The sequence below is a fragment of the Plutella xylostella genome, chromosome 8 (assembly GCF_932276165.1).
Source record: "Plutella xylostella chromosome 8, ilPluXylo3.1, whole genome shotgun sequence".
In the NCBI taxonomy this organism is placed as follows: Eukaryota; Metazoa; Arthropoda; class Insecta; order Lepidoptera; family Plutellidae; genus Plutella; species Plutella xylostella.
In genome coordinates, this window is record NC_063988.1 from 6,367,223 (window position 1) to 6,383,748 (window position 16,526).

At 41.6% G+C, this 16,526-nt stretch overlaps 1 protein-coding gene and 1 long non-coding RNA gene across 2 annotated transcripts in view; one reads left to right on the forward strand and one right to left on the reverse strand.

The window, feature by feature from the left end:
* LOC105384445 (protein singed wings 2) overlaps positions 1–16,526 on the reverse strand; it is a 94,976-nt gene that overhangs the window by 26,967 nt on the left and 51,483 nt on the right. The gene's annotated exons all lie outside the window — the stretch shown is intronic.
* Positions 11,251–13,385, forward strand: LOC125488917. The gene is made up of 3 exons (XR_007266591.1): positions 11,251–12,750; positions 12,912–13,027; positions 13,172–13,385. It is a non-coding gene; the product is annotated as an uncharacterized LOC125488917 (long non-coding RNA).

The window sequence follows — 16,526 nt, forward strand, 5'->3', positions numbered from 1 at the left end:
ATAAAATAAAATTGTTAGAAGCAACTAACTCAGATAAAGCTTTGCAAACATTAAAAAAATACTGTCAGCAAGGCTGGCCTAGTAACAAAACAAAAGTAGAAGAAATGTTAAAATGTTATTGGAGTTTTCAGAATGAAATTCATGTCATAAATGACTTATTATTTAAAGGGAACAGATTGATAGTGCCACAGGCTATGATAAAGGAAATGTTAATAAAAATTCATGAAGGGCATCAAGGCATAAATAAATGTCTGAAGTTGGCCAGGGAAATATTGTATTGGCCTACAATAAATGTTGATATAAAAAATATGGTAGAGCAATGTCAAGTTTGTGCCAAATTTAGAGTCTCAAATCAAAATGAACCATTACAAAACTATAAAATAACTAAATTTCCATGGCAACAGGTAGGTATTGATTTTTTGTATTTTGAAAATTCAAATTATCTAATTGTAACTGATTATTATTCAAAGTACATTGAAATAGCTCTGATGGACAAAGGATATTCAGCCAAAAATGTAATAATTCATTTAAAATCAATTTTCGCCAGACATGGCATACCTATGTCTCTGGTGTCGGATGGTGGACCACCTTTTCTATCCTTAGAATTCAAATCATTCTTGTATGATTGGGATATACAATAGAGCATGTAGTCTCAAGCCCATATCATTCACAGTCAAATGGACAAGCTGAAAGTTCAGTAAAAATTATAAAAAACATCTTGAAGAAATGTAAAGAAACAAACACAGACCCATACATAGCTTTATTGCAATATAGAAATACACCCAAAAATAATTTGCCATCACCAGCACAATTGTTAATGTCCAGAAATTTGAGAATGAATATACCTGTAACTCAAAATAGGCTCAAACCAAAAGTCGTTAAGTTTTCGCATTATAAAGAGTGTTTTCAAAAGAGAAACACACATGATGCCAAATATTATAATTCAAAGACAAAACCATTACCTTTATTGCAAATAGGTGATCATGTTTACTTTAAGAAAATTCCTAATGGAAACTGGTTACCAGCAATCGTTAAAGAAAAACTAAATTGTCAAAGATCATACATTATAGAAGCGAATGATGGTATTAGGTATAGGAGAAATAGAGTACATTTGAAATTTAGATTTCATAGTAATGTTTACTGTCATGACCCTCTGCCCATGCGAACCAGCTCGTTGGAAGGAACTGAAAGGGAAGGAATTGAGGATGATGGACAGGTGGAGGAGGTCAAGGCCAAGGGTAGTGAACCCTATATGACGAGGTCAGGTAGAGTTGTTAAACTACCAGCTAGATACATGTAGATTTGTAAATGTATCTATAATCGTAGGACTTCTTTATGGTGTATACTTACTTATGTATGATGCCAAGATTATAAATATCTAGATTTGTATAAGATAATAAGTTAAACTTATCTTTAGCTAATACGAGTAGTAACAAAAATGATCTCTATTGTGTACTTAACTTAGTTCTGTCTGGGTAATTAAACTTTAATATTTTGTATTGTCATAATATCATTTCAAACTTAAGAAAGGGGATGTCACATCACTAGTTATCATATCACATCTCTAGTTCTGTCAATGTCATCGATAGCAACTTGTCACTTTTAACTTGCTCTGGTCTACAACATTGTGTCAACTGTGTCTGAAATAAAACAATATAAATTACTGTGCCAGTGAAGAATTTTTATAATAAATATATGAACCCCCAAACAATACAAGTCTATAACCCATTTGAAGGAATACATCGACTTACCAAGCATACCTGTATAATACACGGATACTAAATATTATAGGCAAATTAATGATGTACCCTATTTTGTGTACGCGGATTTGAAATCTTATAATTTAATGATATTCGGCCTAATTAATTATAATAAATCGAACATTAATTATATTTTTATTACGCATGTAGCGTTACAGAATTTAAATTCAAAATATAATTTAAATATGTAGCTATAAATTGTAGATTAGTCTAATATTCAAAATTTTACTATGATTTTTATAGTCGGAGGCGAGAAAAAATAAGTTTACGACTTTTCTTAGAATAATTTATGTGATCTTCGACAAGCAACAAGGCTATTTGCTTCACAGTACTCTTGCACTGTATAAAAAAATCAACGAAAAATTTTCATCCTGAAGGCCTAGCACGGGTCACAAGAAGCATGGTCGTCAAGACATGGCAAAGTTTTCCTCCGCACTCACGAGCGTGCGTCTTGGCGTGCGCGTCTTGCGTTGCGCCTTCTGTATGCTGCCACTATTCTATTCTATTCTATGCTGCCACTATAACGACAAGTTATATTTTGTTTCTATGGTATAACTCCAAACCATATATATATATATATATATATATATATTATAGTAAATGTTTTTTTTCTTACTTGTCACAGATTTTGAGCAGTCTTGCTTGGAGTGTCTTTTTCATAGACTAGAATATGGTCTTTTGATTTCAATAAATTTAAAAACTAAGATATAAAATAAATGAGAAACGAAATACAGGCAAAAATGATTGATTTCGTAATTAAACCATTTATTTTGGCTGTATTTAATTGTTTTGATTTAAAAACACACACAAATATGAATGAATACTGTTATAACTTTGCTTTGTGGTTATTTAACTCCGTTAGAGAGCTATGGTTTTATGACCCATTGTTACAAGGACTTTTTTAAAGTTATTTTTGTTAGCTTGGGGCGGGTGGCCGTGTGTGAGATGTCCCCACATATAAACATATATTTTTGTTACGTTATCATTGCTTCCAGTGGTCTTCGTAAGTCTCAGTAGGTTAAGAGTAGGTAGGTACCTATCTATAATTTTTTCCAGCTATGTAATGTATATCCCTTCATATACCTACCTATATAATAGTGCTCCAAAGTTACTTGAAAGTACTCCTTAAGGTTTTAAAGTGCAGTTTTGTTATATTCTATTTCAAAATGTCTATGTTGCTATGTGGGAATTTTGTTTTAACATCTTTGGTTTTGTCTACTTTTTACTCTTTTGTTTCAGTTTACATCTATTTTATGGTTTGCAGATGTTCTGTTGTTTATTTAGGCGAAATGGAATACAATTGCCAAGTTTTTTTTAATGCTCTGAAAGAGAGCTTACTGAGAATTATGTTCGCTGTGGGAAAAACTATGAGGATAAGTAGTTAATGGTTCTAAAGTCTGCACGTGTTTGTACAACAATAATTTTCCTAATATACTTAGATTTAATTTTTATTATTATACCTACTAAGCACAATATTTATCCCATCAAAAACAATACTTGTCAAAAAAACCAAGTCTCGTAACTCAGTTGTTAAACAGTTATGAGATCCATGTAATACCAAGTCTTATCCACGCACGCATCTCAATCTTAAAAATCTTTAATGTTTTATATAAATATATTGACTCGGCCATCGCATGGAAACACATGTTAATTCAATTATTTAGTGCGATGACCAAGTCAATATATTTATATAAAACATTAAAGATTTTTAAGATTGAGATGCGTGTGTGGATAAGACTTGGTATTACATGGATCTCATAACTTTTTACCGTAGAACAACTGAGTTACGGGACTTGGTTTTTTTGACAAGTATTGTTTTTTTTTATGGGATCTCATTTCTTTTTGTATTTTGTAGACAGTTCTACTTTTTTTTTCTTTTCGGTACCTTCTAGGTACGTAGGTGCGTTAACTTAGTTTGGTAGGTACCTACCTACATAAATCGCGAACTTGAGATAAGAATCAAGAATCTTTATTTTTGGCTTCGATTTGTACGTAATGAATAAACGTAACTTTGATACTTCGTACTGCATCAAATTTCCCTAATTAAATTTCAACCTTAGTTTCCAATACATAAAGTTCATTGTACATTAAGAAAATTTGACTATAAGTGGTATCACTGGTAGCCTAATGTGCTTTGTCCGTAGGTAGGTAATCCATTCTTTGCGGATTTAATTTGCATGACGGGAATTTTTTGCTCGATTTGGCAGGGGCACTACCGTGCGCCTATATTTAGTTGAGATATATGTGATTATGAAATTATTTAAGCAGTTGTGTACCTATCTAGAAAACTGGGCCAAAATTGAAAAATTTTACTCGAGTTGGTGGGTACACTACCGTGCCCCCAAATATTTTAGTTTTCCCTTGATTCATACACCAAACACTACTTATATTCCAAATTTGAAGCTTCTAGGTCTGCTAGAAGTGCCTTAGAATTTTTATGATCGGTGAGTGAGTGAGTGAGTGAGTCAGTGACAAAATTAAGAAACTTTGACCCGTTATAATTCTCAAACTACTGGTTCAAATTGAATGAAATTTTAAATATACCGTGTCTTTACAATACCTGCATAGTTAGTGAAAATTCAGTCTTCTAGTTTTATCCACAACGAAGTTACAGGGGGTCGAAAATGGCCTGAATTGCTTCGAGAAAAGGATGGTACGGCCGTGCCGCTTTTTTGCTCGACTTGGTGGGGGCACTGCCGTGCCCCCAGATATGCAATGAGGCGTTTGTAAAAAAAAAGTTTCTTCTTCTTTTTCTGGTGCCTCTCCACTACTGGAGGTTGGCGGTCAGCTCTGCATACTCCTCTCTATTCTTCGCCAAGTGCATCAGCTGTTCTACGCTGGCCACTCCCGTCCATTATCTTATATTGCGGAGCCACGATTTTCTCCTTCTGCCCACACGTCTTTTCCCCTCTACCTTGCCCATCATAATGACCTGAAGAAGTCGGTATCGATCGTGTCTGAGCACATGTCCAAGATAGCTTGTCTTCTTCTGTTTTATGGTCAAGGTGAGTTCTCGGAATCTTGCGACGCGTCGCAGAACTTCTTCGTTCGTCACTTTATGGACCCAACTTATCCTCAACATTCTTCGGAAACACCACATTTCAAAGGCGTCCAGTTTTTTGCAGGCTGTCTCCTTTAGGGTCCAGGCTTCGCAACCGTACATAACTACTGGCACGATGTAGCATTGAAGCAGTCTAATTCGGAGATGAATATTTACGTCCTTGTTACAGAGCACCTTTTTCATTTTGGTAAAGGACGCACGAGCGATTTCAATCCGGGTCTTTATCTCAGGTTCAGATTTCCATGCTTCAGTCACCCATGTGCCTAGGTACTTGTACTTAGTCACTCTCTCCTCTGCTATCGAGATTGTTGGGTTGAAGTGTTCTTCTAAAAACCACCATAACCTTCGTACCATAAAAAAGTTTACATTATTGGAAAAAAAGATGGCGTTGTCTGAGTTCAACTAAACTGTCAAACCCTCAGAACACATCTTGTGTCAGCACACATGTTATTTTCACAGACGAAATTCTATATCAACAAGGTATCAACCCTCATGCGTTTCCTAACGCAACGATGCTTGGAAAATAAACATTGTAACGATCTCCATAAACATCAGCGCATCACTACTACTGAATGAACGAGCAGCAATGAGTGAGCTAACTCGGAGCGCGGCGACGTGAGCGAACGAACGAACCGAAGCCCTTATAAGGCGCCCCACCGCCGACGGAGGTTCAGTTGTGCTGCGTACGGCGTAGCTTCCACACCTCTGGAACTACCTGGACCGGCTTAACTACCTCCTTGCTAGGGCATGCGTACGGGAGTACTTCGTTCGCGAATACTTCAAGGACCGTGCATTACTATAATACCTAAAGTTCAAAGTTAATTTCATTGAGTTGTAATCTTGTTTACCTATCTAAATAAAAGTTAGTGTTTTTGTACAAAGTGGTTTAGTCTGCCCCATCACAATCTGGCGACCAACGTGCCGGCGAGTTCCCCGGCTTACTACATTACAAGTAAAGGACGGAAGACTACAACTACAGTACCTAAGGAAAAACACAAGATGGCAAACTTAAGTCAGGATCTGTTTGCACAATTACTGGCGGCGGTGCGTCCTCAGAGAAGCGGATCCCTAGCAGCGTGTACACATTCCTACAGTGGAGAAAAGGATCCCGAACTACTAGAAGCGTTCCTAGCTGCAGTAAATGTTTACAAAAAAATTGAAAATATCACTGACGATGACGCGTTGACTGGCTTACCTCTCCTTCTTCGTGGTGAAGCTGCTACTTGGTGGCAAGGAATAAAAGATAGTGTTAAGACTTGGAGTGACTTTGAGACGCGTATAAGAAATGCTTTCGCACCGAAGAAACCTGCATACATTATATACCAAGAAATTATGTCCGAAAAACAACAAGCACAACAGTCAACAGAAAATTTCATTGCTAAGAAGCGAATGCTTTTTTCACAACTACCCTCAAAACCCGGACATTCCGAAGAACAAAAAATTGACATGATTTATGGTCTGTTGCGTCTAGAAATCCGCACTGGGGTGGTGCGCAGCCGTGTTGACACCTTCGACAAACTACTGGAAGGAGCAAGATCCGTAGAAAGGGACTTAGTAGAAAGACAACAAAGTACTTCAATGGAAAGACAACAAGGTACCTCGAATAAATTCAAGACAATGGTTACCCCTCGTCCAAAGGTACGTTGCGGCTTCTGTCGTCTCTCGGGTCACACAGGCGAAGAATGTAGAAAGAGGCAAAAGGCTGAGAGTATGCAAAAGGATACGGTTATGCCGCCTAAATTCGTTGAGGCTGTGACACAGGTTCCATCACCGTCACGCCCTAAATTCAGCTGTTACGGGTGTGGTGCACCAGGAGTAGTACGCGCCAATTGTCCTGTGTGCAGTAGCAAGAAGCCAACTGTAAATGACCTCAAAGAAAAGATTGAAAACGTCAGTTTCTGCGCTGTAAATGTGGAAACTGATGCTAGAGCCAGACCTGTTGTGTACATCAGCATCGATGATATGCAATAATGCAGATATAATGCAGATATACCGCATAAGCCCACAAAAGATATATATGACACATCAATAGAGTTGCTCAACGTCATTGCCGAGCCAATCGCTCCAGTATTAGCAACACTATTCAATAAATGTATCCGAGACGGTGTATATCCGGTGCCCTTGAAACAAAGCAAGGTTGCACCTATATATAAAGGTAAAGGCAGAAAGAGATGACCTAGACAAATATAGACCCGTATCTGTCGTACCTGCTACCTCGAAAATATTCGAGAACGGGATAAGTACTAGGCTCACTTCGTTTCTGAGTTCGAGTTCGGCGCTGTCCCCTCGTCAGTACGCGTACCGCGAGGGCCACTCCACGGCGCAGCTGGTGCGGGAGGTAGTGGGCCGCGTGCTGCGCGCGCGCGACGCTCGCCTGCAGGTAGCCGTGCTCTGCTGCGACCTGTCCAAGGCATTCGACGTCGCCGACCACGACGTCATCGCCGCCAAGCTGCGACACTACGGCATCGGTGGTATGACGTTAGCCCTCCTCTCAGACTTCCTGAGAAATAGATCACAGGTGGTTGTTGGGGATAAAGGTAAGACGAGATCAGATCCACTGAGTACAACAATAGGAGTGGCCCAAGGCTCGTCGGTGTCCAACATACTGTTCTCGCTACTGCTTAACGACCTCCCCGACGCAGTCAGCGGTGGGGAGGTGTTCATGTACGCCGACGACGTGGCGGCGGTAGCCACTGCACCCACTGTCGAGGGCCTCGAAGTGCAGCTGAATGTTACGGCATCTCAGCTGGCTCAGTGGTTCCGACTTAACGGTCTCGTTCTTAACATTGAGAAAACCCACTTCTTACACTTTGACCTATCAGGGCGACCACCGAAGCCAATACATGTCGTAGTCGGTAACTCGAACATAGATTAAGTAGATGTAACTACGTTCCTAGGTTTCGAGATGGACAGAAAACTGACATGGGGGCCGCATATTGATAAGATGTGCGGACGGCTCGGCGGCGCGTGCTTCGCCTTGCGGCGAGTGGCGCGGGCCCTTCCGCGCGAGGCGGCGCGCGCGTGCTACTTCGCGACCGTGCACTCCGTGCTGCAGTACGGCACAGAGCTGTGGGGGCGCGCTGCCGACTGGGAGCGTGCCTTCAGAATGCAAAAGAGGGCAATTAGAGCGCTAGCAGGCGTCTCTTGGGATACCTCAGCCAAGCCGCACTTTAGGTCGCTCGAAATCCTCACGTTGCCGTCGGTACTGATACTGCAGATTGCACTATATGTGAGGCAGAATCTACCCACGTACAAGAAGCACAGTGACGCGCACGGATACGCGACCCGGGGCGCCGACAGACTCGCTGAACTGCCGCGAAGACTCGCCAAGTTCTCCAAGACCACTCGCATCGCGGGCCCGGCAGTGTATAACTCTCTGCCAAACGATGTTACGTCCGCCACAAACATACATTGTTTTAAGTCTAGGCTTAAGAAATGGCTTGTTGAGCAAGCGTTCTATACCTTTGATGAATTATTTACTGTATAATTATTCCAAATACCTATGTTACTATGACTATTGTTAATGATTGAATTTATTTTTAATCATTGAATTTATTTTTTAATCATTTTTAATTATTTTAATCATTTTTTAATTATTTTAATCATTTTAATTATTTTAATTAATGTGACTTTGACGACGTGTATACTTTTTTGTTTAATCTATTGATTAAAATTATTATTAACATAATGAATTATGTAACAATGTTAACACTACTTATAATAAACATAATATTTGTAACATAGTTTCTAACGAATTCTTCTGACGTGTAATGTAAAAACTTACCAATAAATATGTTTCAATGTTTCAATGTTTCAATATGCATGGAGTGGCACACATTGATACGTGTGCGAAGTCAAGTATCGCATCATACAAACTGTATTGTTGCCTGAAAGCTAAAGGTTACAGATTTAATGAGAAGCTGGTTTCGGTAACGCTCGCAGATGGGCTAACTAAAGAACAAACCGTTTTAGCTACGAGAGTCACTGTTAAGATCTGTGGGTATATGGTACCGACAACTTTTATTGTATTGCCTGATGCTCAGAATAATAAGACACTACTGGGAATAGGGTTCATTCAGGATGCAAAGATGATTCTGGATCTGCCACAGTTCACCTGGCACTGCCTTGAAGACCCAGAGACCGTCTACGAGCTATATCAAGAGGATTTCGCAGTCTTTGACGATCAAAGCACCAATGAATGCTCCATGGTAGACCTCCAGGAATTCGGAATGCCTGAGTTGATTTCACCGATGAATAATACTCCAGAAGCAGTTGTATCAGCAGTGGCAGCGGTAGTACCAGCAAGTTCTAAGACTGACGTTAATAGAGGCCGACGAAACTCCTGTCCCATGGAAGATGCTAGCCTTCCAACAGAGACTGCCTGCATACCATATAGGTTGATACCTATCGACCTGTCTAGTCCTCCGAAACGGACAAAAGTTTTTGATGGATACTCACCTCGTCTGAACTACATGATGAGAAATGCTCAGATGAATGCAGTTGATGATGAAGCCACATTGTCTCCAAATTGAAAGAAGGAAAGAAAGAAAAGACATTTATTTAGAGCTACACGAATACACCACTTACACAGAAAAACAATTTACATATACGCTAATAACACAAACACAGGATAGTACACAAAACACAAAACAAAAAAAAAAAAAACAAAAAAAATAGTTAACATACATACAAAAAATACACAAGAAACAAATAAGGAATACCTGACCAGTCTGTGTTGGTGGTGCATCAGCGCAGCGCCAAAAAGGCCCCGAGCTCAGCATATGCTACAAGTACATAAATGCACCTGCAGCGCTGATTTTCAGCAGGGACCCTTTACGTGACTCACGGAAACGACATCGAGACATAAAAATACAACATAAGTAAATAAATTAAAATAAAAACAGAAACAAGCAGCAGTGTATAAATATTAATGTATAGTGTATAGGTAAATATTAATATATAGATAACAATAAATACAGAAGCCAAAAAGTACGATAAATTAAATTACATTATAGTCCAGTGCTGAAATTCATGTTAGAGATTTTTGCGCAGTCAGCAAATAACCTTTAAGTTGGGACTTAAAGGTGTTGATGTACCTACCATGTAGCCTTTTCAAAGGAGGGGGTAGGTCATTCCAGCACTTGGACGCCGCATATCTGAAACTGCCTCGAAAGGCGGCCGATCGATGTCGTGGCACGGACAAGCGGACCTTATACTTGTATGAATTGAACGACCATTGCAGTTTTTCATACAAGTATTTCGGGGTTTCGCGCTTGACCACACCAAACAGCAACGTTGCAAGGTGCAATCGTCTTCGTGCCGCCATTTTGAGCAGATCAGCGTTGTTCAGATACGGCGTCACATGCGTCCTGGGGGGGATACGGAAGCAGAAGCGCGCACACGCATTCTGAACTCTCTGCACCAGCCGTTCAGATCTACCGAGGAGGCACCCACCGTAGACCACGTCGCAGTAGTTCAGCGTGGACAACACCAATGACTCACACAATTTGACCGCATTTCGACACTGAGGTAGTCCCGTATTCTGTACAGTACCTTGAGTCGGTAGAAGCAGCTACTTACCACCCCCACAATATGGTCCTCGAATTTCAACTGTCCATCCATTAGTAAACCCAAGTTCCTAGCTTGAGCAACCCGCTCTATTGGCACATTACGTACCTGAATAGTAGTAGCCGACAGTTGCTCAATCGTTCTCGTTCGCTGGAGACTTGTTCCGAAGACTAGAAACTTGGATTTACCAGGATTTAGCAGCAAGCAATTCTTTTCGGACCATTGCACCACCCTTTCCAGATCAGCATTTATCCCCCGCGTGGTCTCCAAAATATTTTGAGGATCACACGAAAGATAAAGCTGTAGGTCATCGGCATAGAGGTGATAGCGGCAATGTTCCACCGACGATAAAATGTCAGCACTGTACAGAATAAATAACAGGGGTCCCAATATTGAGCCCTGAGGGACTCCTCTGGTCAGCGGACGCGGTGTGGATAGTATGGTGCTGCCATCTGCCTTACGTAGACCCACAACCTGTGAGCGGTTTGATAGATAGCTACCAAACCACTGCACTGATGCCTCATCGATCCCATAGTACGTCATTTTAGATAATAGAAGGGACACATTCAAGCAGTCGAAGGCCCTGGAGAAGTCGAGGAGGACAAGAATTGTACTCCGACCTTTCTCCTGCTCCGCAAGCACATTGTCCACTACATCTAGCAGCGCTGTGGCTGTGCTGCGACCGCTGCGGAAGCCGGACTGCAAACTCGGAAGTATTCCCGCATCCTCCAGGTACCGCGACAGCTGATCATGTACTACCCTTTCTATTATCTTTGACATACACGGCAGGATACTAACCGGCCGCAGGTCAGAGAGTTGCGAAGGGTTCGGCTTTTTAGGGAAAGGGGAAACTTTAGCAATCTTCCAATCGTCGGGAAATGTCTTCGTCAGTATGCTTTTGTTAACTATAGTCACAATGATGTCCATAGTTCGCGTCAATGTCATTTCTACCATGTCTACCGAAATCAAGTCCATTCCTTTGGCGGCTGTTTTTATTCGTTTCACAGCTTTATAGACTTGTTCCGCAGTTACAGTCGTAAGTCCAAATGTCTTGTCTGAGTGTCTGTTTGTTGTAAAGTAAGTTAAGTCTGATGCAGATACGTCGTTGTTTCCTGGTACGTCTAGGAAATGTCTGTTAATTTCGTCCGGGTCATTAAAATGTGTCGGTATGTCATTATCATTTTTAGTCGGCAGTACAGTCTTTTTTAAGTTCTTCCACAATGTCTTAGAGTCATGAGCGTTGTTATTGATATTTCGTTCAAAGAACACTTTTTTTTCAAAATATAAGGCCACATTGACTTGATGTTTTAAGTCTTTGTAGTATTGTCTCTTTGAGTCAGTTTTAGTCTTTCTGTATTCGTCATAGGCGTCGTCACGTAACTGCATCATGAATCTAATATTGTCAGTGATCCATGGATGTGGTGACTCTCTCACTATGACCGTCTTTTCAGGCGCGTGCAGGTCAAATAGACCTATGATCGATTGATTGAGACACCTCACCATGTCACTGACATCGTCCAGTCTGTTTATTTTGTCCCAGTCTAGTAAATCTAAGTCTTTATTAAACTGTTCAATGTCTATATCCCTAATTGGTCTGTAAGTAATAGTCCTAGGTTTGGTCTTTGTCTTTTTAATGTCAAGAGTTATAGTAACAAAAGCATGTCGTCCTAAGGGTCGTTTGTATATGACATTAACATCTCGAACCTTAGCGTCTGTACATATTAGGTCAATTGTCGTCTGGCTGGTTTCTGTAAAATGCGTGGGCTCCTGTACGTGTTGTGTCAAGTTAAGTGTATTTAGAAAATTTTCTAATGACTTAAAAGATGCACAGTTATAGTTTGAAAAGTCTATGTTAAAGTCCCCTAATAAAACGATCCTGTCATAGTCTTTAAATGAAGTTATGGAGTCTGTCATTGCGTCTAAAAATAAGTCTACGTTTACCCAATCTGGTCTGTAAGCTGTGCCAATAATGATCTTTTTCCCGTTTACATTTAATCTGATCCACATTTGCTCGACGGTAGTAGCGGGGGGGTGTGGTAGGGTGCGGGCGGAGAGGCCCTGCCGCACAAAGAATCCCACGCCTCCGCCCCGCGAGCGCAGTCGCCTCGGCCGCGCCACGTGACGCAGTCGATAGCCGGCTACTCGCGGAGCGCGGCCCTCCTCGCCGTCACGTAACCACGTCTCATTTATCGCCACCACGTCTGCTAAAGAGTTGTGTATAGTCACAGTCAGTTCGTCGTGTCCTGTACCAAGAGAACCTGCATTAAACAAACCAACCTTAAAGTATTTAGTGTTAGTCATAGTTATGTATGATTAGAAGTGCCAAAACAATTTGGATGTGAAGGAAAAAAGGCAACACTTGTAAGTAACCAATCACCGACCTATTCATAAAATTTATAACTATTAAACAAGACAGATGAAGACTATAATAAACAGCAAAATAAGAAATTGACGAAAATTCAGTGTAGAAACTTCGTACATAGATAAAAGTGATACAATAATATATATATTTGTCGTTCCAGTGAGTACACAACAGGATTTGCAGCCAGCCTGCTGAACCCGGGGTCATCCCGCCCGCCGCACCGACGCTCCACCACCTGTTCATGCCTCCTACTAGAAAAATGATCGCACACATAAGGTAAGCAATATTTATACACCATTTATACACATTGTTAATATAATTATCATTACAGCATTCAGAATATCCTAAACTATGGTACGCTCGCAAATAAATAATACAGTATTTAATTTCACTAATAGTATTATTGTTTTTATTTTGCAGATTATCTACAATGAGGCAACAGAGCATGGCCAGGCAGAACAGACACAGATACACACAGAAGAGAATATGAAAAAATACACATTTACAAAGTGGAGCGAACTGGTTCCTCTCCAAAAATATTAGTTAGGTCATTAACACATCTGATTCTAAATGACGGCTTGCCTTCAGCTTGGCGTACAAACACACGCCCATCCTTTGTCCAAATGAAACGCCATGAAAACCGCTTACCCAGATCCCGAGCTTTGCCAAACAGTTGCCTATTGAGTTTAGTGAGCCTCTCGTTTATATAAAACCTCTTCGGTTCACCTTCGAGGCCCATGTCGGCTGTGGTGAGGCCGCGGCGCACGCGCATGGCGCGCAGCAGCTCGTCCCGGGTGGCGCGGCGCGCGAGGCGCACGGCGAGGGGCCGCGCGCGCGCCGCCGCCGCCGCCGCGCCCTCCGCCGCTCCCGCTGCAGGCCGCAGCGCGCCCACCCGCACGGCGCTCACGATGTCGCGCTCGTCGAGGGTCATGCCCAGCTTCACCGCTATGACCTTCACTAGATGTAAGGGGTTTTCTGCCTTGGTCTCCGGTATATGTGTTATCTGTATATCATTTGCCAACAAATCCTGATCACGATCCTGTAGTTCCATTTTTAAATCCTCAATCGCTTGCTCGAGGCTTTCTATAGCAGGAGATTTACTGCTTGCGTAGTTCGTCTCCATGGCCTCCACTCGCTTCTCCATATCTTCAAGCCTGCTGTTGCATGCAAAGATCGCAGCCTTGAAACTGGAAATTTCCTCCCTCAGTTCCTTAAACTCGCCGCACACTCCCTTTATCTCTTTGCTGCAATAAGTCTTGAGAGATCCTAACTCTTCTCTGAAAGCTCTAATCTCCAGTGCTAGGTCAACATGGAACTCCAGGGTGGCATTATTTGCCGTATTATTCATGACAGCTTCAGCATATGGCGCCGCAGCTCCTTTGACTGGCGTGTCATCGTAGTTGCTTTGCCTCCGTTTACGCTTACAGTTGAGGCAGGCCCAGTCTGCAGCGACCACGACGCCCTCTAGCAATCCTGCGCATTCCCGGTGAAATGATCCGGCACAAATCCCACAAACAACGCCATCTGTCGATGAGTGGAACTTTCCGCAACTGGTGCACTTGTTTGCCATTTTATTAGTACAATGTAGTACACCTTGAAGTTCTTAAGTACGCCACTAGATGGTGCTCTTGTTTGACAAGTGACAGCGACAGCTGTCTAACAACAGCTGATTTTTAAACAGCTGACCGCAAATATGTAAACAAAAACACAGGGTAGTACTACCGCACAATACTGGTGAGCAATCGAATTTGCACTAAATATGCACTTAAAACACAACTTTGTCTTAATCTGTATAGTTTATAACACGCGCAATATGATATACTATAACTTCCTGCTAAGTTTATTAAAGAATTTTTACTCTTTACACAGTTTTTTATTTTTAATTTGAACACAGGTTCCACAAGCAACTGTCTCGAATCGCGTCCGTGACGTCACTCGAAATTCAATGGCTCTCTTTACTGTTCCTGACGATACAGACATAAGGATCGATTCCATTGATGTAGCCGAGATTGGTGTAGGACTAAAAGAAGATCAAAGGAACAAGTTGGAAGAACTTCTGAAAAGCAATGAACATGTTTTCAAAAGCAATGGACATCCTACACCACTCACTGAACACTCAATAGAGACAGGCGAGAACGCACCTATTTCCGTTTCACCTTACCGATTGTCGGCGCCTAGAAGGAAGATCTTGGAACAAGAAATCGAAGAAATGTTGAAAAGAGGGATCATAGAACCATGCGCTTCACCCTGGGCTGCACCAGTTGTCATGGTACCGAAGCCAGATGGCCAATTTAGAGTATGTGTCGATTATAGACGCCTAAATTCGATCACCACTCCAGATTCATACCCGATTCCAAGAATAGATGATCTTCTGCATGATGCAAAGCCGACTCCTTTCATGTCCTCAATTGACCTCAAGTCTGGCTATTGGCAAGTTGGTGTACGTGAGACCGATAAAGACAAAACTGCATTCATCACACCATTCGGAATTTACAGATTCAATAGAATGCCGTTCGGGTTGCGAAATGCACCTGCCACCTTCCAGAGGTTGATAGACAGATTCCGAATAAGCCTAAATGTGAAGGTACTCGGATATTTGGATGATTTGATTCTGTTCTCTGCCTCCTTTGAACAGCACCTGGAAGATTTACAGCAAGTCTTTAACAGATTCCGAGAGTATAATCTAACTGCTAACTCGAAGAAGTGCCGGTTCTGTTGTGAATCTATAAAATATTTGGGTCATTACATAACTCCTGAAGGGCTGAAGATGGATCCAGAAAGGATTTCTGCAATCCTAGACTTACCACCACCTAGGAACCTGAAGCACCTGATATCATTTCTACAGACTTGTTCGTGGTATCGTCGGTTCATAATGAATTTCTCTGCAGTGGCAGAGCCCCTCACAAGACTGACGAAGAAAAATGCAATTTGGTTATGGGGGTCAGAACAGCAAAGTGCATATGAAGATTTAAAGCACCGACTTACATCTGCACCAATACTCGGACAAGCTGATGAAAGCAAACCCTATATCATTAAGAGTGATGCAAGTAACTACGCATTGGGAGCTGTGTTGGTCCAGGGGGAGGGTGAAAATGAGCACCCAGTTGAATACGCCAGTCGTCTTCTCACTCCAGCTGAAAGAAATTACTCAACCACTGAAAGAGAAGCACTGGCTGTGATATGGGCACTATCCAAGTTTCGTGGGTATGTGGAGGGATTACCTGTGACAGTAGTAACTGATCATCAAGCCTTGAAGTGGCTAATAAACTTAAGATCCCCATCCGGACGACTAGCGAGATGGGCGCTCCAACTACAATCATACGATCTGACGGTTAAATATGCCCCTGGGAAGACGAATGTGGTTGCCGACTCCCTGTCACGACCACCATGCGACGATCTCCACGTTGCTGATTGTGGAATCTGCTCTGTTACAGTCGATATGCCTACAAGAAGCCCAGCTGAGATCAGAGAAGAACAGCTAAAAGATTCAAATATCAAACGAATCATAAACGCTTTGGAAGACGCAAATCACAATGATAATGCTGTATATTGGAGTCACAAGGGCTACTTGATGAATAATGGATTACTATACAGACACAATCCCGATACAGACGCTGAAGATGCTCAACTCGTAGTTCCAGAACATGAATGGGCCAATGTTCTTCAAGTATATCATGATGATCCAATGGCTGGTCATTATGGATCAGAGAAAACGTTCCAAAGAATATCTCAACGATATTTCTGGCAAGGGATGCGCAAATACATTGAGAGCTAT